Source organism: Cyprinodon tularosa, unplaced genomic scaffold (genome assembly GCF_016077235.1).
Source record: "Cyprinodon tularosa strain WSP-4 unplaced genomic scaffold, ASM1607723v1 ctg147, whole genome shotgun sequence".
NCBI lineage: Eukaryota > Metazoa > Chordata > Actinopteri > Cyprinodontiformes > Cyprinodontidae > Cyprinodon > Cyprinodon tularosa.
The window spans coordinates 171,387-196,097 of record NW_024038298.1 but is presented as its reverse complement, the minus strand read 5'-3'; the positions used below and the strand labels follow the sequence as shown (position 1 = coordinate 196,097).

The following is a 24,711-nucleotide window of genomic DNA, read 5'->3' as shown; positions in this document are numbered from 1 at the left end:
TTTCACTGAGATGTTATGTCCGTATGAACCTATATGATTACATCGTTTCTAGAACCACATTTAAAGTTGCAAGTGGAACTCCTTTGGGCTTTGTCTCCTCCAGCTTTGTACAATCACAATTCATCACCCACATGATAGCTGACACCAATCTTATATAAGATTTCCAATCGGATTTAGATGGGATTTTGATGTAGATCCATTCCAAGATATCAGTATGCGTTGATCTACAGTATACCACCAGCTTCTGCTCTGCGCTGCACTGTTCAGAGTTTCTTATTCATAAGCAGACATTCACTTCCTTGCTCTGCAGAGCCTTTGAGGCAGATGCTCACCACTGGGCTGAAAAGAGTAAATGTGGAGATATAAACTTTTAAAGGCAAACTTTCTGGAAAGAACCTGCTGCAGTCAGCTGAGCTCAGCACTAAAGATTATGCAGCATATCTATGTTTCTTTCCCCTTCACTATTTAATCCCTCTTTCAGGTTAAAAGGGTAAGAGCTTTATCTCTGTGTGTGAGTTTGTGTGCATGAGCAGGAGTGAATAAAGCCAAGAAACTGAATGAAGTGCACAGATCAAGGTCAAATTATGGACTCCCCTTGGGTTGCTGGGTTAAGAGCGACCTTTCCTTCATTAGCTCCTTGATTTGCTTGCAGCCGCTACTCTGCATGAATGCGTTGCGAATTTGTGCTTTGTTTACTTGTATGTCGAGAGGGTGTGATGGAAGGTTGTTTTTAATGAGGGAGACAGCAATGGGGTGGATGTAAGAAGAGCAAAGTGAGCAAGAAAAAGAAGTCTGTTTTTTTCCTTGTCAGCTCTTCCATACAGACCTCCCCCAGCATCCTTCTCTAAACCCTCTTCCCAAATGAAGAGGAGAGGAGTGCTGCAGGCAGAACAAGCAGACAGAGCTTTGATCTCCAAAGTGATGGCTGCCAATCCCTCTCGCCCTCATGTTTTCTTCCTCTCCATACATGAACAAAGTATTTTATATATATCCTCCCAATCATGACATACCATTGCAGCAATTGACCTTCCTTTTGTTTTGTGTTAGTTTCACATCGATGCACAAAATAAAGATATGTTTTCATTTTATCTATTTTCAGTTCAATTTTACTCAGTGGATAATATTGGTGCAACCTCTCAATCTGATCTGAAGCAAACTTAGATTTTAAATGACTGCTTGAAGGCAAATTAATGGACCCCAGTCAATAGAAATAGGTACAGATCACGATGTTCCTGGCTAATATCTAATTCAAGTTTTCTTTGTGTTCTGAGTTACCATTACTAGAGGATAAAGATGTACTCAAAAGTTTTAAAAAGCAGCCAGTTTGGTCAATTTAGTCAACGTCATGGTACAAATATTTCAAATGTCCCAATGTTAAGTAATTGAAGTGCAGCATCTGAAGTACAAATACATTGTCATTTACTTTAACAACTTTGATATGTAAAATATTATATGCAAGCTTTTGATGGATATAATCATTTTGAATCTGACGTAAGACTCAAGAAAAGAATCAACAGAATTTACCATTCTCTACATCAAACATTATTTTCCTGGTATTATGGGATTTTTAGCTCATCTTTGCTTATTTGCTTAATATGCATCAAAGTAAGTACTGCTGGTGTTTCTTGACAGAAAATTGTGGGATATCTTTTAATGAATCTTGAAAAATAATCCAATTTTTTCTGTGATTGATCTTCTTATTACAAGTCAGAGCATATCAATGGAAAGACTTTTGATCCCAGTCTTCTGTTAATTGATCGCTGCATCTTGGGGTATAATCAAATGCAACTTTAGTCAAGAAAAAATAAAAAGATTGCTTTTCAAAGTCATGCAATGTTTTTCTCATTAGTAAAAAAAAAAAAAAAAGAAAAAAAAAAAAGATTAATGCTTAAATTTAACTTTGTGAAACAGCTCTAACTCTCAAGCCCAGTCACAGTATGCAGCTGCTGCTTAAGCTCTGATTTAACCACTGATTTCAGCTTAATTCATCCATAATTCCTGGTCTGTTGTTGAAGCCCAGGTATAAAAGTTTCTGATGCAATTAGCTGCAAGTAAGCAGCCATTTTGGTGTGCTCAACTCATAATGAGCCCAATTTTTGTGTTTGTGCATGTTTCAATAAGAAGCATTAAACAACTAAAAGAAACGGTCACTTTTCTAAAGAGCTGAGAGCCTGAAGACCATTACACACATACAGGTGCTGGTCATAAAATTAGAATATCATGAAAAAGTAGATTGATTTCAGTAATTCCATTTAAAAAGTGAAACTTGTATATTATATTCATACATTACATACAAACTCATATATTTCAGATGTTTATTTTGTTTAATTTTGATGATTACAAATGACAACAAATGAAAATCTCAAATTCATCATATCAGAAAATTAGAATATTGTGAAAAGGTTCAAAATTGATGGCCCCTGGTGCCACACTCTAATCAGCTAATTAACTCAAACCACCTGCAAAAGCCTTTAAATGGTCTTTCAGTCTAGTTCTATAGGCTACACAATCATGGGGAAGACTGCTGACTTGACAGTTGTCCAAAAGACGACCATCGACACCTTGCACAAGGAGGGCAAGACACAAAAGGTCATCGCTAAAGAGGCTGGCTGTTCACAGAGCTCAGTGTCCAAGCACATTAATAGAGAGGCGAAGGGAAGGAAAAGATGTGGTCGAAAAAAGTGTACAAGCAAGAGAGATAACCGCACCCTGGAGAGGATTGTGAAACAAAACCCATTCAAAAATGTGGGGGAGATTCACAAAGAGTGGACTGCAGCTGGAGTGAGTGCTTCAAGAACCACCACACACAGACGTATGAAAGACATGGGTTTCTGCTGTCGCATTCCTTGTGTCAAGCCACTCTTGAACCACAGACAGCGTCAGAAGCGTCTTGCCTGGGCTAAAGAGAAACAGGACTGGACTGCTGGTGAGTGGTCCAAAGTCATGTTCTCTGATGAAAGTAAATTTTGCACTTCCTTTGGAAATCAAGGTCCCAGAGTCTGGAGGAAAAGAAGAGAGGCACTTCATCCACGTTGCTTGAAGTCCAGTGTAAAGTTTCCACAGTCAGTGATGGTTTGGGGTGCCATGTCATCTGCTGGTGTTGGTCCATTGTGTTTTCTGAGGTCCAGGGTCAACGCAGCCACATACCAGGAAGTTTTAGAGCACTTCATGCTTCCTGCAGCTGACCAACTTTTTGGAGATGCAGATTTCATTTTCCAACAGGACTTGGCACCTGCACACAGTGCCAAAGCTACCAGTACCTGGTTGAAGGACCATGGTATCCCTGTTCTTAATTGGCCAGCAAACTCTCCTGACCTTAACCCCATAGAAAATCTATGGGGTATTGTGAAGAAGAAGATGCAATACACCAGACCCAACAATTCAGAAGAGCTAAAAGCCACTATTAGAGCAACCTGGGCTATCATAACACCTGAGCAGTGCCACAGACTGATCGACTCCATGCCACGCCGCATTGCTGCAGTAATACAGGCCAAAGGAGGCCCAACTAAATACTGAGTGCTGTACATGCTCATACTTTTCATGTTCATACTTTTCAGTTGGCCAACATTTCTATAAATCCTTTGTTTTTATTGGTCTTCAGTAATATTCTAATTTTCTGATATGATGAATTTGAGATTTTCATTTGTTGTCATTTGTAATCATCAAAATTAAACAAAATAAACATCTGAAATATATGAGTTTGTATGTAATGTATGAATATAATATACAAGTTTCACTTTTTAAATGGAATTACTGAAATCAATCTACTTTTTCATGATATTCTAATTTTATGACCAGCACCTGTATTTTAACTGCAGAAGGGAGCACTTTGAACTATATTTACAGACATTATATTTTGTCTCATAAGTTTAATAGTTAAGATTTTTATGAAGAGAAAATTACCAACCATTTGGCCTTATTTTTCCATCTCAGTTTTAATCCTTTTAGAGTTGATTATCACAGTCTTTATGTTTTATCACAGGCTGCAGTAGCAAAGCACTTTATGCTAGCTATAAAATTAATTATTGATTCTTACACTGATTACCAGGCAGAACAGTTTAGAAACATTAGTGAAAGAGGACTGAGAACAGTCACTCGAGGGGAAAGTTGCAGCAGCGGTGCTGTTAAGTGCTCTAACATGCGTAGGTACAATTCTACTCGTATCGCTTCCATTCAGCCATAAAAACAGGTTACTGCTGTCAGGACTGAAGTGGTATATTGAGGCGACACAATGATGTCCTTTACCCTTGCGTCTAATTTTTTTTTCTCAGGTGTTGCTCTAGCTCGGATTTTTACTACTGTGCCATTAACACCTATATTGTTTTAGACATGACAAAGACATAGAAACAGCCAGTATGGAGATGGATGTTTAGGGAAAGCGCAGAAGCAAAGATGAAAAGAGGCTGTTTGAGATGACTCGACCATCTCAAAAGGAGAAGTAAATTTGGTTTTCAGATCAGAAATTAAGTATTTTTTTTGGACAGCAGCAGTGAACAATTTCCCCTGGCAGCATGAATTATTTGAAACTCTAATGATTCCTTTTCCGTCCCCTCAGAGCGTTTGTGTCACCGTTGGCCATGGACCCTCATGGCATGTTTAAAGCTTCAAAATAAACCTCCATGTCTCAGAGCTGACATGGCATGGTGTGTCTGTAGGAAAAAACTGCAAAGGAAGCTAGATTTTTTTATAACAAAGTTGTTGTTGTTTTTTCTGAGAGGAGCTTATTTAAAAAAGATTTGTGAAAACCAATAGTTGCCCTTTTAACAGATTCTCCTCCCTGAATGATCAATTTCTGTAGCTAGTCAAAGGTTACGATGGGCTTTTTGGCTGGTTTTCTGATGAATCCTCTCCTTACCAACTTGTTGCTTTATAGGGTTGCAGTTGTGCCAAACACTGTAATGATGACCTGTGCTGAACAAGAAACCAAAGCTTGAGATTTAGTTTCATACTCTAAATCATCCTCCGGCCTGGTGAGTTACTTGATCTTCATGTTACAGTTTGTACTCTAATTACCTTTTAGAAAACAACTGAGGTCACTAAGCAGAGTAACTGTATTTATGTTGTTCATCTTAGCTGGAAATAAATACCTAATTAAGTAAGTTTTAAGGTAATTTGTTGCAAAGGATTTTACTTAGCAATATCTGAGTAAATCGTTTTTATCCATCTAAAGATTCGAAAGCCATGTTTCATATTTCTTCACTGTCACAATTAGAGACAACTTTGTGTTGGTCTGTCGCAGAAAATCTCAATAAAAACGCAAAAGTCTCTTTGGCAAAACCTTTTACGGGCATATTCAGTCAATTAATGCTAAACTATGAAATAACTTATAAAAAACTTTGAGAACCACCAGTTTATGCCTAATAGTTGTATTTATAAGGTTCCATAGACTAATATATTTTTAACAGATTAAATGCCAACATTTAATATATGTTTTTTTCATATCGTAAAAGTATAATTTGTTCATGTTTTTTTTTTGTTTTTTTTGAAGTAGCTGAATTAAGCCTTTTGCCCTTGGTTTTTCCATTACACTATTAAATCGTCCTACATTGTAAGTGTAGGAAAATGCCTTTTTTTGATGTACATTTAAGTCTGTCTTTAAAAAAAAAAGTTTTACTGCCAGTTTATATTTATTTATGGGCCTTTAAACATCTATTAATAACATAGTATTATAAGAAGAAGTTTAATAGTGGGGCCTTAAAGGTTAGTTCAGAATAAAAGGAGTGTTTAGTTCAGCAGGAAAACTATTGCATATCCAACTTAAATGCTCCAAATGTCTTAAAATGTTTATGTTTTAGAAATAGCTGCCAGCAAATGGAGGGATAATAAAAAGCGAGCTTAGTAAGTCCAACTATAACCAATTACATTTTTTTCAGCATCTGGTTAAATAAAGACCCTTGGAGTAATTTTAATTTGAAATGCAACTTTTGTAAAATAGACAATACTGATGACTAGAGACGCCTTTCAGTGCAGTTGTTACCAAGCTTAATATCTGAAAATATTTAGTTTTATTATCTCAAGCAACCTTCATTATGAGTCAGTTTGGGTAAACTGTTGTACTCATATAAAGATGCTGGCTTGTAACACCAAGAGATCTTAAAGGATTAGCCAGAACAGATGACCTGGTTTAGGGGTAGAAGATGGGCAGCAGCAGGTGAAATGATAAGGTGGATATTTAATATTTGACTGGATGAGCAGCTAGACAGAGGGGGAGTTATGTTGAGGTTATACTAACTACGAAACAATATATCCAATAACGTGAGATCCTGATTGTGAGCAGAGAAACAGGCATTCATTATCAAGAAAGCCAGCACTAAAACTCACAGCTCACTCTCAAAATACCCTCAATTTCATGTAACGAGGAGGCGATGAAGAACAAAATAGTAGAAGTAATGAGGAGGTAAGGCTGATGCTCTATATTTACTTCCTAGTACATTATTTTTTATCATTTTACACCTCCTTTTATTAGGTGATGTTACTTTTTCAAGGGGAAACTGGGCAGAAAGTCTGTCACAAGTTAAACATATGACAATCAAAATATATAAATGAAATGAAAGCATTTATTTGACCAAGAAAAATGTATCAATAGATTTATATTGTTGATTTCTAAGAATGGTTTCCAGTAGTTTGAAGAAATAAGATCCACTATCTAATTTCAGACAGGAGATGATTACATGCTGATGAAGCTATAATGCTAAGTACTTTTTTTTTACTGTTTTTCATTCAAAGCTGTTTAGGGCAGCAGCGTAGTTTTTGCCTCCCACCAGGATGGTGCTACAGCTAAACAGAGTACCAGGCCAGATAAAGCTACTGTGAGAAGGACAGGCAGAGAGAACATAAATTTAGAAATTAAACTTACAAATAATGCAAAACTGGAGAAAAGATTTGGAATCAAGCACAATAATAAAATTGGTGTCTATGTCTTCCAGCAGCATAAGCCGATAGCAGCATACAGTAACTATAGAGATAGCTCAGGATAACCTGAGCCACTGAAACTATAAAGTTTATCAAAAAGAAAAGTTTTAGACTCAAAAGTTGACAAGGTGTCTGGCTCATGGATTAAACATGTTTGGTTCAACAGGAGAGGAGCCTGAAAACTAAAAGATCTGTCTCCCATTCTACTTTTAGAAATTCTAGGAACCCTATTAAATTTACTGATTGAGAGCAAAGTAATATGAGGGTAAATTAAATCTCTGATATAAGATGAAGCTTGGTTATTTAGGGCTTTCTATGTGAGAAAAAGGATTATAACCTCTATTTTGGATTTAACAGGAAGGCAGTAAAGGGAGATTAAAATAAAAGAAGCATGATCTACCTTTTTAACTTTCAACAGAACTCTGGCTGCGGTGTTTTAAATCAGCAGAATGATTTTACCTACATTTAGTGGACGTCCTAAAAATAATGAATCACAATAGTACCTTAAAATAACAAATGCATTGACTAGCATTTCCATAAATCTGATTTTAATTAAAATTAGACATAAAAAGTGAGGGCATAATGCATTAAGTTAATCCTTTGATTTTGCAAGTGAATATTTTCCAAGATGGAAAACGGATACAGTATGCAATTAATCTACTCTGTTTCCTAATTGTCCCTCTCTCCTCAAGGAATACTTCTGCAGAAGCTGAACAGTATTCTTAAGTTTTATATTTATTTTTATACTTTGACTCAAAGATTAGAAACATAAATCCGTAAACATCAGTTTTTTCATGGAGTGGTTCCTTTAGATAGGTCTGCCTCAGTTCCCCTGCAGTTTTCCTGTGCTTCATTTTGTATTGTTTTTTAAACGTGTAAAAGAATTATTGCTTAAAAAACTAAGCTTCCTATTGAGGGGCACATGCTATAAAGTACAAAACTTAAATTTGGAACAACAATAAACTCACACCAGATGATCATAAGACTTCTAAAAATTAAGATAAGTATGGATTAGTTTGTGTAAAAATGACAGGTAGTCATGCAAAACCTGTGGTTCTCAAATTTAGCCCTCGTTGAAATGTAACCCTCCATTTCCACCGCAAAAGAGACTATTATGTAATTAACCCAGTTAATTTTAAAACTATTTATTGAAACACTAGTAATAAGACCTCCATACTTCCATAACAGGAAGGGAGGGAAGAATGGAGCGGGAGATCGATAGACGGATCGGTGCGGCTGCTGCAATAATGCGGACGCTGCACCGGTCTGTCGTGGTGAAGAGAGAGCTGAGCGAAAAGGCAAAGCTCTCAATTTACCGTTCGGTCTACGTTCCTACCCTCACCAATGGTCATGAAATTTGGATCATGACCGAAAGAACGAGATCCCGGATACAAGCGGCTGAAATGAGCTTCCTCCGCAGGGTGGCTGGGCTCTCCCTTAGAGATAGGGTGAGGAGCTCGGTCATTCGGGAGAGGCTCAGTGTAGAGCCGGTTCTCCTCCACATCGAGAGGAGTCAGTTGAGGTGGCTCGGACATCTTCTTCGGATGCCCCCTGGACGCCTCCCTCGGGAGGTGTTCCAGGCACGTCCCACTGGGAGGAGGCCCAGGGGACGGCCCAGGACACGCTGGAGAGACTACGTCTCTCGGCTGGCCTGGGAGCGCCTAGGGCTTCCCCCAGCAGAGCTGGAGGAGGTGTCTGCGGAGAGGGAAGTCTGGGAGTCTCTGCTTAGTCTGCTGCCCCCGCGACCCGGTTCCGGATAAAGCGGGAGACGACGACAACTCGACGACAACTTCCATAACAATTAATTTAAACATATTAATTACTTTTTTTAGATTTTAAATCGAAGAAGGAAGTATGCTTACAGGCCCAAATATTAACATACACATTCCCTGATGTTTTACAGAACTGTTTGATAAACAGATTGTTATTTGCCCAATTTATTAGGAAGCGTGATTTATAAAGCTGATATGTGCTTTTAAAAAAAACTGTTGGTAGGATAGTGATGTGTGCCTGAGTCGCTACCGATGGCTGGTATGATGCACAAATTTTGATGAAAAAAAAGTGTTTTTAAGTTAGGTTTGTGTGAGTAAACAATTACATGTTAAAATGCCTTGGAAGTGAGGTCAAATACCCATACCAATTCTAAGCATGTGGTTAAGGTGTTGCTTTTTAAAGAACATTTAATTAATTTTCTGTTAGATGTTTTCAGGTGGTTTTTATCATTAAATCGCTCCAATATGTTCCAGCTGAATTGAGTAAATGTTGGTAGGGAAAACTTAGCATGAGCCAAGAATGAACCTTTAAAACACCAAACTCATCAATTGATGTGTGATCTGCAAAGCTGTACATCACAAACTGGAAGCTTTTAGGTTGTATACATTATTTTACTAAAGTTAAACTCAATTTGGGAAAATAGAAGACACCTTATAGAAGAAGGTGCTTAATGAATACCTTTTAAAGTGACAGACTTACATAAAGACCATGCATCGCCTCTGAGTAATGATGGCTTCATATCAGTCTTAGTACATAGTACCTGGGAGTTTCCTGAGCACAGCTTTGATGTCATTTTAAAGCCTTCTTCATTTCAGGCCTGTTTATGACTTGAATCCTAAAAAGACAAGACTCGTATTTCTACGAGAAAATATCTATAATGGCCAGATTCAAGGATTGTATTTCCATTGTGCAACTTGGAGTTGATTACACAAAAGCGCTGAAATGGATTTAGGTAGCGTAATACAACCCGTGTCAAGGATTACAGCCATAGGCTGCGGCAGCTTTATGGGCCAGCACTGCTCACCTCAAAACAAAGTAAGCCAGGCCTTAGCCAGCTCGTAACGTGATATTCCTCCACGATGATTCCCAGGCATGGAGGGGTCACACTCAAACAAGTCCCTCTGGGGCCATGTCACATCAGAGAGGGACCCTTCCCTCGCCGTTAGCTAAAGAAGTGAAAGCTGAAACCACGTGCATATAGCCTGATATCCTAGCTGCCCTTCCCCGGACAGGCGCAAGAGTGTAAAACGACAAGACTTGGTTAAGTGTAAGGTCACTATAGGAGAATATGTTCTCTGCATTGATTAGTATTTGATCCCTGCTGTTAGTTTGTCTCCTATGTCTCCCTGCTGACTCCATCCACGCTGACCTTTCCTGCCCCTTTGCTACCAACCCTACCCCACCCTAAACACAAAAAAATGAGATCTGCTTCTTGCCACGAGCGTGGTAATTTACCCTTGATGGAGATTGTGCAAGACAGTGTATGGGGGCGTTAAAGAAAAGCTAAAGAAAAGAAAGGATGAAAGAAAAAAGAATTTGGCTTTGGGCATGTGATGGAAGACAAATGGAGTGACTCAATAGATCCATTATGAGTCGAGGGGATTGGTGGTGGCTGAGGGACGGATGAGACTTTTGACAGGATGTGAATAGATGCGGGAGAGACCCGGTTAGATCACGCAGTCTGCTTAACTAGCTTATTGCTTCTGGCCCTCTTCCATTCTCTCCATCTTCTCACACTCTCCATGTGTAATTAGATGTGCTCTGATAGCAGTTATTATCACCAACTGTGCATTACGGCTCTTCCATGCATTGTTATTAAGTAAATGTTAAAAGTCCCTTACATTCCTGTGAGACCCAGGAGATTGGAGGTAATTTCCAGTAGTTCCAGTTTGTCTTTATACTTCTTCACACTTCTTTTCATCACTCTCATCGCTTTTGATGCCCTTTAATCTATGTTCAGCTGCTCCTCTTGTTTCTTCACAGCGTTGCTTCTTTCCCCTTGTGGTTTCCCTCCTTGCTTGCCTTCATTCTTCCTTAACCGTTAAGTCATGTTTTATAGTTCTATCTGCTGGCTGGCCGTATAGTCGCTGTAATAGAATTGCTCGTTCCTACATGGACAACAGTTTCCAGGGTAACAGAGACGGGGAGAGGAGGCCATGGAGTGCGCTGTGGTGTAGTCAATTTTATCAGCAGAATGTTTTGGCCCATTTCTGATTACACGCTGCCTGCATCACTGGTAACCTGAGAATTGGAAATGAAGATGTAGGACAGTAATGTTTCTGTCTAACAAAAACATTATTGGAGTTTTTCATTTTTTTAAAAGTTTGATTTTGTTTCTTTTTTCTTCTCTATAGAAAGAGATAAGTGTTTCTGCAGAGGTTCAGCTGGTGGATGTATTCACCACTGTCAAAAGTCACCCTGAATGGGATTTGTTAGAAGGAGTGAAGTAAAATGCCTTGCAGCAATTCACTGGCATTTCTCTAATCACTCCATCTCATCTTTTATTACCACAGAACATCGTTCTCCTACAGGGTGCAGGCACTGCAGATGTTTTTACTGCCTGCAGTATTGGGCATATTTTCAACCGGAGAATGAGGAGAAAGAAAAGGTAATATGACTGACAGTAATATTCGCTTTTTGCTCCAGGGAATTAATATTCTCTCAAGGAATTAAAACAAACTCTCGCAGATCTGGGGGAAAAAACGGATTCAGAAATTGTTCTTTTGTCGAATCTTCATGCTGCTGCTGCTGAATCCCATGGAGCAGATGATCTGTTTTCCTGCTTTCCACAAAGAAAATTATTATTTTGAACCTTTACCAAAATGTACTTTAAGAATGAGCACAAACATCAATCATTGCAAAAGCCTGAGATATTGTTTGTTCATCACAGACTGAGCTAAAACAACATGCACTGTGGGTGATGCAGCATAATAAGAGTTAAAATTGTTTTTCATTGGCTGTGTTTCAAACATTATCAGTGAAAACATACTCTAAATATATTTCACATTTAGATAGATCATATTTGAAATAATAAAGGAGCTCTTATTGTATTTGGATATTCTTTTAGATGCAGTCTAGAAATTCACCCTTTCTTTAATTGCTGCTTGTGGCCCCATGAGGCAAAGTATTTGAACACAAAACCTCTAATGATGACCAAAATGTTGCTGCTTGCATGCGCTACTTATGTCAGAAAACTAGCATTTTGCATATCTCTGTGAAAGTTTTTGCTATAGCGGGACATGGTGGTGGCAGTGCATAGCTGTGGGGTTATTAGTCTTTAAAAGAAGACAGTGAAGCTTGTCAGAGATGAAGGGAAAGATAGATGGAAGAAAAATGCATCATGAAGTGACAGGACATACAGAGCTACGATAGAACGCCTTAGGTCAGAGCCGGTTCTTGTTTGTATGACACAGTGGATCAAAGTGAAAAAATATGCCAAATTTATAGAGAACTTAACAACAAATTGTAATCTTCTTTCCAGTTTTCATTTAGTCACCCAGTCTGTGTTGGTGTATAGCATGCAATTACATTAAAATGAATTGTCATGAGTTGTAGGTTACTAAAAGTAAAAAACATCCAAAAGTTGTAAAAACACTCATAGGGTGAATTTGTTTTAGAGCATCTCTGTTTTGCAAGCACTCATGCGTTGTTGTAAAAGGGCTCCGGATATAAAAATACTCCTCGGTTGGGTATTTCATCTGTTTGCATGCCTGCATTTGTTTTCAGAAGGTGCAACTCCTTTTCACAATTGGAATACTTTAACTTAAGGTCAAGCAGGTGACTGCAAATTGGCTGTTAGCTTTGAGCTTGCACATGTGTTTCCCTCCGGGTAGTGTTAGAGCTATAAAACAGTTTTTTTACTGGCAGTAACACCTTAAGTGCAGTGTTGCATTCATTTATTAGATTGTTGGCCTCAAAGTTTTAATCACACACTAGCCTGTAATATTAAACCACTTCCACACATTGGACTGCAGCAGCAGCAGCCATTTAGGGACCAGTATGCTACATACACAGATTGCAAAAAAGACTTTATTAAAGGTATTAATTAATGACCCTTCATTTCGAACATAAAGGTAATTAAACCACCCATCATAGAAAGCCAAAAGCTATTTGTTCATATCTAAACGGATTTTGGTAATTTTACAGTAATGCTGGTTAGGTTTACAGTAGGCTCACAAGGTGCTGATTATTTAAGGTAAACATTTAATGAAAGTCCAATTACAATTCGATACCGATATGAGAAGCTAGGTACTGTATATAATTATAAACAGTAATTATAAATAGAATATGAACCTTGTATCTCAACTGTTCCAACTATCGGGGAATCACACTTCTCAGCCTCCCCGGAAAGGCCTATGCCAGGGTGCTGGAGAGGAGAGTCCGGCTGATTGTCGAACCTCGGCTGCAGGAGGAGCAGTGTGGTTTTCGTCCTGGCCGTGGAACAGTGGACCAGCTCTACACCCTCTGCAGGGTGCTTGAGGGTTCTTGGGAGTTTGCCCAACCAGTCCACATGTGTTTTGTGGACTTGGAGAAGGCATTCGACCGTGTCCCTCGTGCTGCCCTGTGGGGGGTGCTCCAGGAGTATGGAGTCGGGGGCCCTTTATTAGGGGCCATCCGTTCTCTGTACAAGCGGAGCAGGAGTCTGGTTCGCATCGCCGGCATTAAGTCGGACCTGTTCCCGGTGCATGTTGGACTCCGACAGGGCTGCCCTCTGTCACCGGTCCTGTTCATAACTTTTATGGACAGGATTTCTAGGCGCAGCCAAGGACCGGAGGGGGTCTGGTTCGGGGACCAGCGGATCTCGTCCCTGCTTTTTGCGGATGATGTAGTTCTGCTGGCTCCCTCCTGCCAAGACCTACAGCGTGCGCTGGGGCGGTTCGCAGCCGAGTGTGAAGCGGCCGGGATGAGAATCAGCTCCTCCAAGTCCGAGGCCATGGTTCTCGACCGGAAAAAGGTGGCTTGTCCCCTTCAGGTTGGAGGAGAGTCCCTGCCTCAAGTGGAGGAGTTCAAGTATCTTGGGGTCCTGTTCACGAGTGAGGGAAGAATGGAGCGGGAGATCGATAGACGGATCGGTGCGGCTGAAAGAACTAGATCCCGGATACAAGCGGCTGAAATGAGCTTCTTCCGCAGGGTGGCTGGGCTCTCCCTTAGAGATAGGGTGAGGAGCTCGGTCATTCGGGAGAGGCTCAGTGTAGAGCCGGTTCTCCTCCACATCGAGAGGAGTCAGTTGAGGTGGCTCGGACATCTTCTTCGGATGCCCCCTGGACGCCTCCCTCGGGAGGTGTTCCAGGCACGTCCCACTGGGAGGAGGCCCAGGGGACGACCCAGGACACGCTGGAGAGACTACGTCTCTCGGCTGGCCTGGGAGCGCCTAGGGCTTCCCCCAACAGAGCTGGAGGAGGTGTCTGCGGAGAGGGAAGTCTGGGAGTCTCTGCTTAGTCTGCTGCCCCCGCGACCCGGTTCCGGATAAAGCGGGAGACGACGAGTACGAGTATCTCAAAAGCTAAATTACAATTCTATATACAAAACTGCCTCAATGTAGTTAAATAATGATATAGCTAAACTTAATAAGGTTCCCCCTTATTATAATATATATACTCAGACATTAACGGTAAATTAAAGGTGAATTTTAGGGTCTAATCTTTTCATAGATTCCTATATTTGTTTTATATCCAACGTTGTAACCTATGCCAGTAATGGTACATCGATATATATATATATATATATATATATATATATATATATATATATATATATATATATATATATATCAGACACTTTTTAAGTGTTGCACTTCAATCAGGACCATGAGTAGAACTCATCGTAGCCAAGTGGTGCGCCCTTCAAATTTTGTGACTGGAGGGAGTAACTTGATAGATTTAGTTATGTTTTGTTCTTTTGTTCTTTGTCCAAAACTAGAACACCAAGAAAAAAGTACATTTAAAACCCAGATTTTATTTGTATGCTATAAAAATAACACACCTCTAATCCATATGTCACAAGAGAGCTATCAGAGTTATTAACCACTGTAATGAACTACCTACTCCACGAGACAGATATAAATATTTAAATCAATTTGGGTAATGTTTCACTTGGTTTGGTAGAAAAAATGTAAATAATTTTCAATCGCACAAGGAAATTCCTCCTAAGCATATTTGAGGCAGAGATAAGTAGGGATGGGTACCGAAATACAACAAAGTGAGTTCTCATTTGTACTAGTACTATCCAGTACCTGTCCAGTAAAAATCAAATGGTCCAAATGCATCTTTGCGACACATAGGGAGTAGAAGAAGAGGTGCTTTTCCATGCTGGGAATGATCAAAGCATCGCACGCAGAAGAGTGTGGGAATGTCGAACCTTTTGGAACAGTAAACAAAGCAAGCCTGGAGCTAATGGAGAGTACTCCAAAGTATAGCTCTACTTATAAAACTGTAATACAGATAACACTAGCTGCAATATTTGTGAAAAACCAGCTAATGTTGGGAATACTTCTAATGTGATTTAGCACAATATTTTGAAATTCAGCACCATTAGCACACCTGCGAATGTTACCATGAATGAGTTAACCACATCATCACTGTTATCTGCTCCTGGTAAATAAGCTTAGTGTTTAAGATGATGTTAATATGATATCAACAAGAGGTGAGACTGCCTGTAGGACAAACTACAGCAGAATGGCATAATGAGTGGATGGATACACAAACGCACTCATCAAGTTGTTTCTTTGAATAGAAGTATTTTGGACAAAGTTTTTAGTGAACAAGATGTTCTCACAGACGTCTACTGTAGTGATTTCTTTCAGCCACTATCATTTAAAGAACCCAAGGGCGAACATGTTATCAAATCTAAGAGAAAGATGTACATTTCTCAAGATTAAACACAAACAACATTTCAGTTGATAAAGCCCTCCAGTTATTTAACTTTATAATGCTTTTTTTTTAAAGACAGATGTCAGTATTTAAATCAGTTTGGGTAATGTTTGATCGCCACCTCCCTGATACCAATAGATCCCTGTTTATTATTGCAGCCCCACTATAATGTCATCATGTTTCTATAAAAAGGGATGAGACAAGAGCCGACGTGACTCTGCTGCCTCCTGTACCTAGTTTGCTCCAACTGGGAGCTTTAAAAGAAGGGGAAGGGGGGGCAGCTGTGCAGAGTAGTGTGGTGTGGGGCAACAAAGAGAGGCAAAGAGGCTGAACACTGCTATTTTTAGTCTGACCTGAGTGCCCATGTTCAGAAAGACAGGTGTAGTGGCTGGTCATTATGGAAGAACACGAGAGGCCCACAGTCCGAGGTAAATAAAGGGACCTCACTGTGCCTGTGTCCTACCTCACCACCTATATTTAGACTTGGTTTGAGACCAGTGCTTGGAGCTCAGAGCTGTGCATGTCTTTGTGTGACTGTGCAATTATATCTCAATTCAAAAACTGATTCATGTGTGGGGACTATACAGAGACTGTTATCCGTATGACAATGACCTTATGTTTCAGTAATTGTTGTCTTAGGAGATGCAGAAGCTCGGTGAGCTATATCCGACCTTCAGGATGATGTTTCTTTAACAGAAGCCTTCTTGCTAACTGTCATGTCTGTGGATCGTCTGCTGGTTGCTCAACATGTGATCTATATATGTTGTAAGAACACTTGTTAGATATATTCCATTTTGGTGTAGCAAATAATCCAATCGGACACAGTAGCAGTCAGCAAGTGACAGGATTGCAAAGGAACTTTGTATGTGTATATTTCTCCTGTCTTTCTCTATTTTCTGACTCACAGAGCTTTTCTCTCATAGTAAAAGCAAATATTTGCCACCATGTATAAAGTGAAGTCAATCTGAATCTATTGGCTGTCTATGTGGACCCAGTGTCCTGAGGGAGAGAGACTGACAAGCAGGAGCCAGCTTTAGGACAGCTCAACCTTGAGCTGTTATGTGGAGCAAAAATGCTGTGTCACCACTTAAAATCACATAAAAATGACATTGCTTTAACGTTACAACGCAAAACTGCTGCATCTGGTAACTTGTCACTACAAATCACATTGCAACCTCTGGGTTTTGTCTACATCTTTTTGGAGATTTAGAGTAAATGCTAATGGCTATACTACTTTTAAGTCCAAACTAGCAACTTAGCACAACGTATCTTGTTTTTTACATCTCTAGGGGATTGGCAGCCTAGTAGTTAGGGCATAGAGCTGGGAATCCTGAGGTTCTGAGTTCTAGCCTCATTCCCACAGACTGCCACTCTGGGTCTCTGAGCAAAGACCCTTAACCCCTGATTGCTTCCTGGGCACCCCACGATGGCAGCCCACTGCTCCCCAAGGGGATGGGCTAAATGCAGGTTAAGTTCTCCAATGTGAGATCAATAAAGTTCAATTATCATTATTATAGAAAATCAAGGGATGCACTGTACTGCATGTTCCAGGTGATTATTTAAGTGGATTAAGCAGGATAGTTGGCAAGAAGATTGAGAATATTACATGTACATGCATGTAGCATTATGTGTCCTATAGGAAGCAAGTTGTACACCCATGCAGGGAGAAATTGTTATAAACTCTTATGCCTAAGAAAATTAGGCATAAACCTGCATGTTTATTTTTTAGCAATTCAGGATGTGATTGTTGGTCTTCCAAGCAATATCCTTGTGAATAACCAGTGTGCACCTAAGTCTAAAGAAACTGGACAGAAAGCAGGATTTATGGTTCTTGTAAGGTAGATTTATGTTGTCATATTGGACTGGGTTAATTTTGAGGTTATTCCTTAGTAAATCATATCACAATTATAAAACAGCTTGTATTTAGTCTACTTATCTTTCATAAAATTTTTTGGATGATCTGTAACATGTAGCTTTGATGAAAACCAACAATCTGTGCAACACGCTGCAGTAGATCAGGTAATTGAAAAGTTTCTGATGGATAAGAAGAACAGTAGTGGCACATTTGGTCCAAACACAATGAACTGGAACTGTGCTGAAATGTGCTACAAGAGGAGTTAATGATAAATCATATGAAAATAGATAAAACATGCTAGTGTTTGTGTAGCTAATTTGCTGGAGTAGCAATCATAATTGGTTAAAAAAAAGTAATGTAAGTTTTACAGAAGACTGAGTGTGTCTCCAGGCAGATCTATTGCTATATAACATTAAGCTGCTGTTTGCAAGATTTGATCAAATAATTTATTTCCAATTTCTCTTTATATTGCATATTTTCCCCTAAATATGATTGCCAGAAAAGAAAATGATGTTAACATTTATGGTTGGCAAGATGTGAGAAAAGTGGCTATCAAATCATTCTCTCAACTAGGGATTAAAACTTTAACCTTTTATTTATTGATTTATGATTTATTTTTTATTTTTTAGTGACAATGGTATAAATGAGATAATGCCCTTCGAGGTGTCCATTTATCAGAAATGAATAGATGTTAGACAGTTAACGCCTCCGCGTTGTCGGATAATTTCTGATAATGGAAAACGCTTTCCCTTACCTAAATGCTTGTCAACTTTTTATATAACTTATGCGTTTACAATGCTTTTTTTCTCTAAATGTTTCATAGAATTTCTACTGGCACATGATGTACGTTCGATAATGCTTTCTCATTTTTATTCAAAAAGCTAGCAAATCAGCCAACCGCATGCTAGCAAGGCATTGCAATTAGGTCTTCAATTAAAAAATACTTAATTGATCCCAAAGGGAAATTAATGTTGTGACTGTTTAAGGAGTTTCTTCAACCAGATGCGTAGATGTTAATGGGTGTAGGCAGGAAGGATCTCCTATATACTGTATTTCTACTTGCTTAAGTTCATTTAGCAGCATAACAGCAAAAAGAAACAATAAAATTAAGAATAATATGCACAAAAATAGTCCAGTCAGAAGCAGTTTGGTTGAGATAAAAGGCTATAATCTCAGCTGTCAGAGGACAGATAGATAAATATGGTGCAAAATGCAATAGATAAAGTTTATAAAGTATCTAATTTGGACTGAAAGTAACTGACCAATACCTGATTGTATTTAGGGATATCACAATAATCTGGGCTAAAAGCACTTTCTTTTTATTGAAAATAGTTTTTTCAATATTTCTTACTTTTGTACCTGAGCTCTGAACTTTGTTTGAGATTAAATTACTTTTTCTAGTTTTAGACTGGCACTGTTGAAAATTAACACATGTAATAAAACACTAATTGGCATTTCTGTGCCAACTGACATTGCCTCACACATTTTATTTGTAATATTCTTCTCAGTGAAATAGTTAAATTACTGTTAAATGTACTTTCTTGACAATCAAAACTTCACTTTTAGGAGCTGCATGAATGGGACTGAACAGAGTTACAGTTGTCATTATTGGGTGCAAAAGCATGAACCCCGCTCCAAGGCAGGGAAGCACATAGCTCCTGAAAAAAACTATAACATATTAGCTCTGTCACAGTGCAATGATATTTGCTTGCTCAAATTACACATTTCCCATGGAGTAGAGGGAGAAGGTACACTCAGGCTTTTTTAATTTTGCAGCGAAGAACGTTTTTCCACAGCACAGTTGGGGAAAAAAAAGGCTTTTGAGCTTTCAATGCTCTATTTTTTTCTCTGCACAACAGCGACATAATCAGTGGGAGTACAGCATGTCATAAGAGATAGCATTTTATCTGCCCTCTCTGGTGGCTGTAGATTGTTTAGATGAATAACTTATTTCTGGTTTATGTTTCTGTGCTTAGGGGAAAAAAAAAAGCAAAATATGTGCGACAGATGACTTTGTTGAAAATTGATGCTGCACAACCATATTTGTGGGTGTGTTGTGTTTACTGTTACCAAGAGAAGCTTCATAATTGAAGTGCAAGGCTTACCAATGACCTTTAGTTGACTCATAAAATGTCAGCTGGACCCTTCACCCCGGCCCCAGTCCGCCCTAGATCTCAAGGGGAATGCGCCATTTAAACCATTTGATTGTCATTTGAGAGGAAGGGGCAAAGCAACATGTGTAGAGCCTTTTGAGAGGGATTGAGAGATTGTGCTTTTCTTTCTACTCTTTTTCTTTTAATCTTTTTATTCTGTTGAGATAGATGTGGTTATTTCTCACATGCCCTTTCAAAAGCAGTCATTTTTTCACATGTTAAAACACAAAACCCCAATTTATTTTATTTCTAATGTGACCAGCTGACACAAAGTTGTGTAAAATTAATGGGAGAACTAAAAAAGGCCTAATAGCTTTCAATATTCCTTTTCAATTCCGAAACGTTTATTTCTACTTATCCTGCTTGAACCGTGCTCTGTAAAAACAACCTTTTATATTAACTGCATTTGGTTGTTTTTGTTTTTTTTTATATGTAAATATGAGTTTACCAAATCTACAGAAATATTTTTACCCAGTCTTTTTTTCTAAAAAGCCTAAATTCCAAGTTCCCGGTTAGATGATGTCAGGAATTTGCCATTTTAACATATGAATATTAAATATGTGATCAAAACCATAACATTGCAGCTCTGACTTTTGTGGGTCCTTTTCTATTACATTACCCTTTGTCCCAATCAGAAATGTTTACAGACATTAAGAGGTCCTACTATCCATCTGGGTGAACCCACACATTTATAATTAAGCCAAAAAGTCGATTAATAGGAGTGCTTTGTGTTGGATTGCAACATAAAATCTAAATAAAATACATAAAAGTTTGCAGTTGTAAAGGGATAACATGCAAAACAGTTCTGTGATTACATTTGCAAGAATCTTTGAAAGGACAGGGTTAGCCATGGACCTTTGTTCTGGTGAATGTTTGGCGCGGCATTGAAAATAACCAATGCAAATACGAGAGTAAGCACGATGGTCTTGGGGGAGTTTTGGGATTCAGAGGCCTGAAAACTGCTGGAGGCAGAGCCAGATATGGAACCAAGCCAAGATGAATGAAGAAGCAAGAGGTGTGTCTGTGAGGCCTTGTAATTGAATCTCTGGATAGGAATTTATAGTTGGCAGTCAAGGTTGATCGATCATTGAAAAACATTCATATTCATCAGGTCAATTAAAGCCCTGTTCAAAGATTTAAAAAAAGAAAATTTGGTATGGGCCAGCATTTTAAAAGAAAATGTGCATTGCAGGTTTTGCTTAGTGTCAAAGCTAGAATAAAACTCAAGCCTCGAGTGAATAGTGGAAGGAGCACAAGCAAACCCTAAACACAATGTGCTAGTAATCAAAGCATCCTGCTATTAAACTTCATAATAATATTTCCAGCTTGTTAAAAAAAAATCTTGAAGTTACTTGTTGCTTCATAAAATGAGGTTATACAGGCAAAAGGAAACCAGTAAATCTGTTAATTTGTTTGTGGGCAGCCAAAGTACACCGTTAGAATTGCCTTAAATTAGATAAATAGATGCATCTGTTGGTTTAACTGAAATGAGAGGCCAATTAATAGAGCGGAGCAGCTGCAGTTTATTCATTCTGTGAATGTGACCATATGGATTTCTTACTGTTTATGGTATTGATTTAAAGAGCTTACATTCTAAGCAATGAAGACTTTAAGCTTGTTATGGATTTCTGTCTGTGAACCGATTCAAACACACATTCCCGTCTTTGTGAGGACACTTAATTGATATGGAGAAATCTAAACCTTTGTGACCCAATTTCAAATCCAACCTCAGTCCTGATCACTTAGCTCTCACGGCTTTGACTAATGTTACACCTAGAATGTATCTGGTTTTAAAGAGCTGAAAAACAAATTGAATAAAAGTGTCACTGTAGGGGTTACCTGCCCACCATGCTGCTTAATGAGGAGACTAAAAACAGCTTTTGAGCAACAAACATGCATAAAAACAGAATTACAGGCGACATTGTTGTGGGAACTTGATGGAATGTGTGCTTTCATTAACCTTTGGAAATACTGGGAGATTTAAATAGAAATCTTGTCTACTCTGTCAGTAAACTGAAGAGGTTCACAGTGAGTCTTTGAGAAAGATAATGATCTGAAATATTATAACCAATTTAAAAGAGAAATAGTTCAGTGTGGGAAAAAAACTCTGAGCTAGTATTAGACAGACAATCTTAACAAAAGAATTATGCTCTTATCTACCTTAGTAATTTATAGGTGATCATTGAAAAGAATTATAGCCTTTTCTGTTCTAGGTTAGTCAGGCTATCTGCTCTAGTTTCTTATTTAAAGTCATTCATTTTATAGATTTGCTGCTTTGAACTTCCCAGTTTTGTCTTAAGAAGAATGAAACACTGTTTTTTTTTACATTTTTATTTAACTCCTTAACTTTATAGGTTCATTGTGGTTAAAATTATTCCCAAATTGCTTAATCTGCTTTTTTTTAATGAACAACATCAAAAAGTATACTTTTTAACACTTAACGAGCAGTACTCAGCAGCTGTGTTCAGCTGTGTTGCTTGGCTTGTTACAGTGATGGACAAAACTCTGCAATATCATTAGAAGAACTTCAAATAAAAATACATTTTGTTCCCTTTTAGCTGCTTTCATATTCAGGGGCAGGGTTGCAGGAACCAACTTTCTATACAGTCACATTATAGGGTGCCCCCACTGCCTTGTTTTGTTTTATGTTTCCTGTCAATCTTATTTATCCATGAAGTTATGACATGATTAGTATTACGGAGTTCCTATACGCACTCACTTGATAATCCTTTCTCTTATCTGCTCCTCTCAGTTCCACATTCTCTTCTATACTGACTGACTTGCTCTCTGCTTGCAATCATTTTCCGAAAAAAAAACATCCGTTGAACAGGTGATCAACAGAAATTCAAGCCATTCTGGTTCTCATTGTGATCTCATTCCTACCTGATGCCACCACTGGTCTCCTTTACAACAGATGCCATCACAGACCACATGTTTGTGTCCTTCACCCAGTCTGAGACTCTTGACAATGCCCTTTTCTATATAAATAACATAAAATAAATCACTTTGTATTAAGTAGCCGCCCTCCTCTTCCAGCTAATATTAGACCAGGCGATTTCCCCTGTAAGTCCTCATGCTTTCCTCTCCTCTCTTTCTCTACATCCTTAGACCTGAATGACATTCACTTTGAAAAAATGAAATTTTAAAAAAAAACAACTACAAAGCATTATAACCAAAAGGAAAATGTATATCAAATGCCATCCTTGTTAGATATTGGTTACTGGTTGGATGCTGCATCTGATCAGTTACCAGATACAGTACATCACAGCCGCCCTGTAATTATATCACTTTACAGACATCTGAAGCCTTTGTTACTCCTAGGTTCTTTAGTTTAATTTTTTTATATTTTTGATTCATTATCTAATTAAATAAATTATTACTGTCTAAACAAAAACTAACAATAAGCAAGTCTTCTTATTTTTATTGTCTTGATCTGTTGTAACTGCTGACCAGTGAGGGAGACCTGAGACAGGTGCCTGCAACATGTTTTTCTTTTGTCTCTTTTACTCAGATGCTTGGATTAGACAAACCTAATTTTACTCATGCAACTAACATCTGCGTGTCAGTAGTCTAAACCTTTTAAAATTGAATAAACAGAGAGTTCTTTTCAAATATTTGCATCTGAATGCAAAGCAGATTTTGTAACTGAACCTGGACCTTTAAGCATGTAGGGTTTGAGCTTAATCACAAAAACATACAACAGTCTAACAAAAGCAGTTTAAGCAAAAAAATACTTTCATACCCTAAAACTGTATTTTCCAACAAACCCAGGAGCAGCTCTTTTTTTTCTTTCTATGAAAAGAAGGTCCGACATCTTCCTGGTTGCAAGAAAGCAGTAACCTATCATTTTACCAGCAGTAGCTGTAGCCAGTATTTACTCTTTTTTATAGATTGATATAAATTACCTTGCTGATTGGAAGAACTTAGAAAGTTTTTTTCATCCCTATCCCGATCTCTCTTTCTTTTTCACTGCTGTTTACCTGGGAGCCTCCTTCCCAGTCCTTCTTCTTTCTATCCACGTTAGATGTTATATGACATCACTACTCCAATGAAAGCGCACCTTCTGCATCACCCATGTTGCTTCTGCTCCTGCTTTCTCAGAGAAGCAAAATCTTGAGTGTGTGTACAGGATGGGGGTGGGGGCTGGTTGCAAGAAAGGTTGAAGAAGCGGAGGGACAGAAATTGCTGACTAGATACGATTGTCTGATTTTGGATTAACAAATTTAAAAGGGTTTTGGAATCAGGATAATTTAATACATATATGTCCTTTTAAAATAGGTAACCAGTCCAGGGTTGACATATGGTTGTCAAATAATCAAATAACAAATTTTTATGTTCCAGTGTGTGCAGATAAATGATTTCCTATATCTCTTGCTGGTTTTAAGCACACACATGTTTTAGGAAGTTGGCTTGAATTCCTGAAGTGTTGAATGCAGAGATTAGGTGTGACCCTTCACCTTTAACTGTTATTGACCCTTTAAAGCCATTTAAGCTCATTGGCTCCAGTGGTTAGGACCCCACAAAGTTGGCATTGCCTCCTATTTTAATAGACTACCTTTTATTATATGCCTTTTCCTTTGACTCTTGTTTACTTCGCCGTTTTATTGCGAAAACAAAACCTTCACATAGGACAAACTTCTGTCTGTCTTTGAATTTCTCTGTTTCTTGTCAAGCTGCATTGTGAAGCTACAGCATTCATGTGCTGTTCTAAACTAATGATGTGCCATCCCAGTTTGCTCCCTGCAGGCTCTTCCCCTCCCCTGGCCAGCACCACTTCACCCATTTATCAATCTGTATTAATCTGTTGTAGTCAGACAAGCAGGTCAATGTGCTACCAGATGCAGCTATACCGTATTAGAGACGACTGCTTTATGCAGTCAAGCCTACAACCCCTCCTCTCCCTAACTTACATTAAAGATTCTAAAATCATTTTTTGAATATTTGAAAAATAAACAGTAAAGAGAAGCTTTGTTAAAAAATGCATGGAAGGCTAAATAAATAAACATATAAGCCTCTTATACATTATTCCTTCTCAAATCAGAAAGATTTTCTTTCTTCCTGTTGCCTCCCTTTGCAGATGACACTCCCTTTCTGCTTCTCAGAGTCTATTAAATTTGGAGATGTTTTTTGATAAGGAGATAAAAATGGG

The 24,711-nt window shown here is 38.5% G+C and overlaps 1 protein-coding gene across 3 annotated transcripts in view; it reads left to right on the top strand.

The window, feature by feature from the left end:
* The window catches only part of sema6bb (sema domain, transmembrane domain (TM), and cytoplasmic domain, (semaphorin) 6Bb), a 203,368-nt gene that overhangs the window by 40,160 nt on the left and 138,497 nt on the right, over positions 1–24,711 (top strand). The window contains exon 2 of one of the 3 annotated variants that reach the window (XM_038279023.1): positions 4,874–4,970. The exons of the other annotated variants lie outside the window; for them this stretch is intronic. The gene's annotated coding sequence lies outside the window, so the exon portion shown is untranslated. The remainder of the gene's footprint in view (positions 1–4,873; positions 4,971–24,711) is intronic. 3 annotated transcript variants of the gene reach the window in all.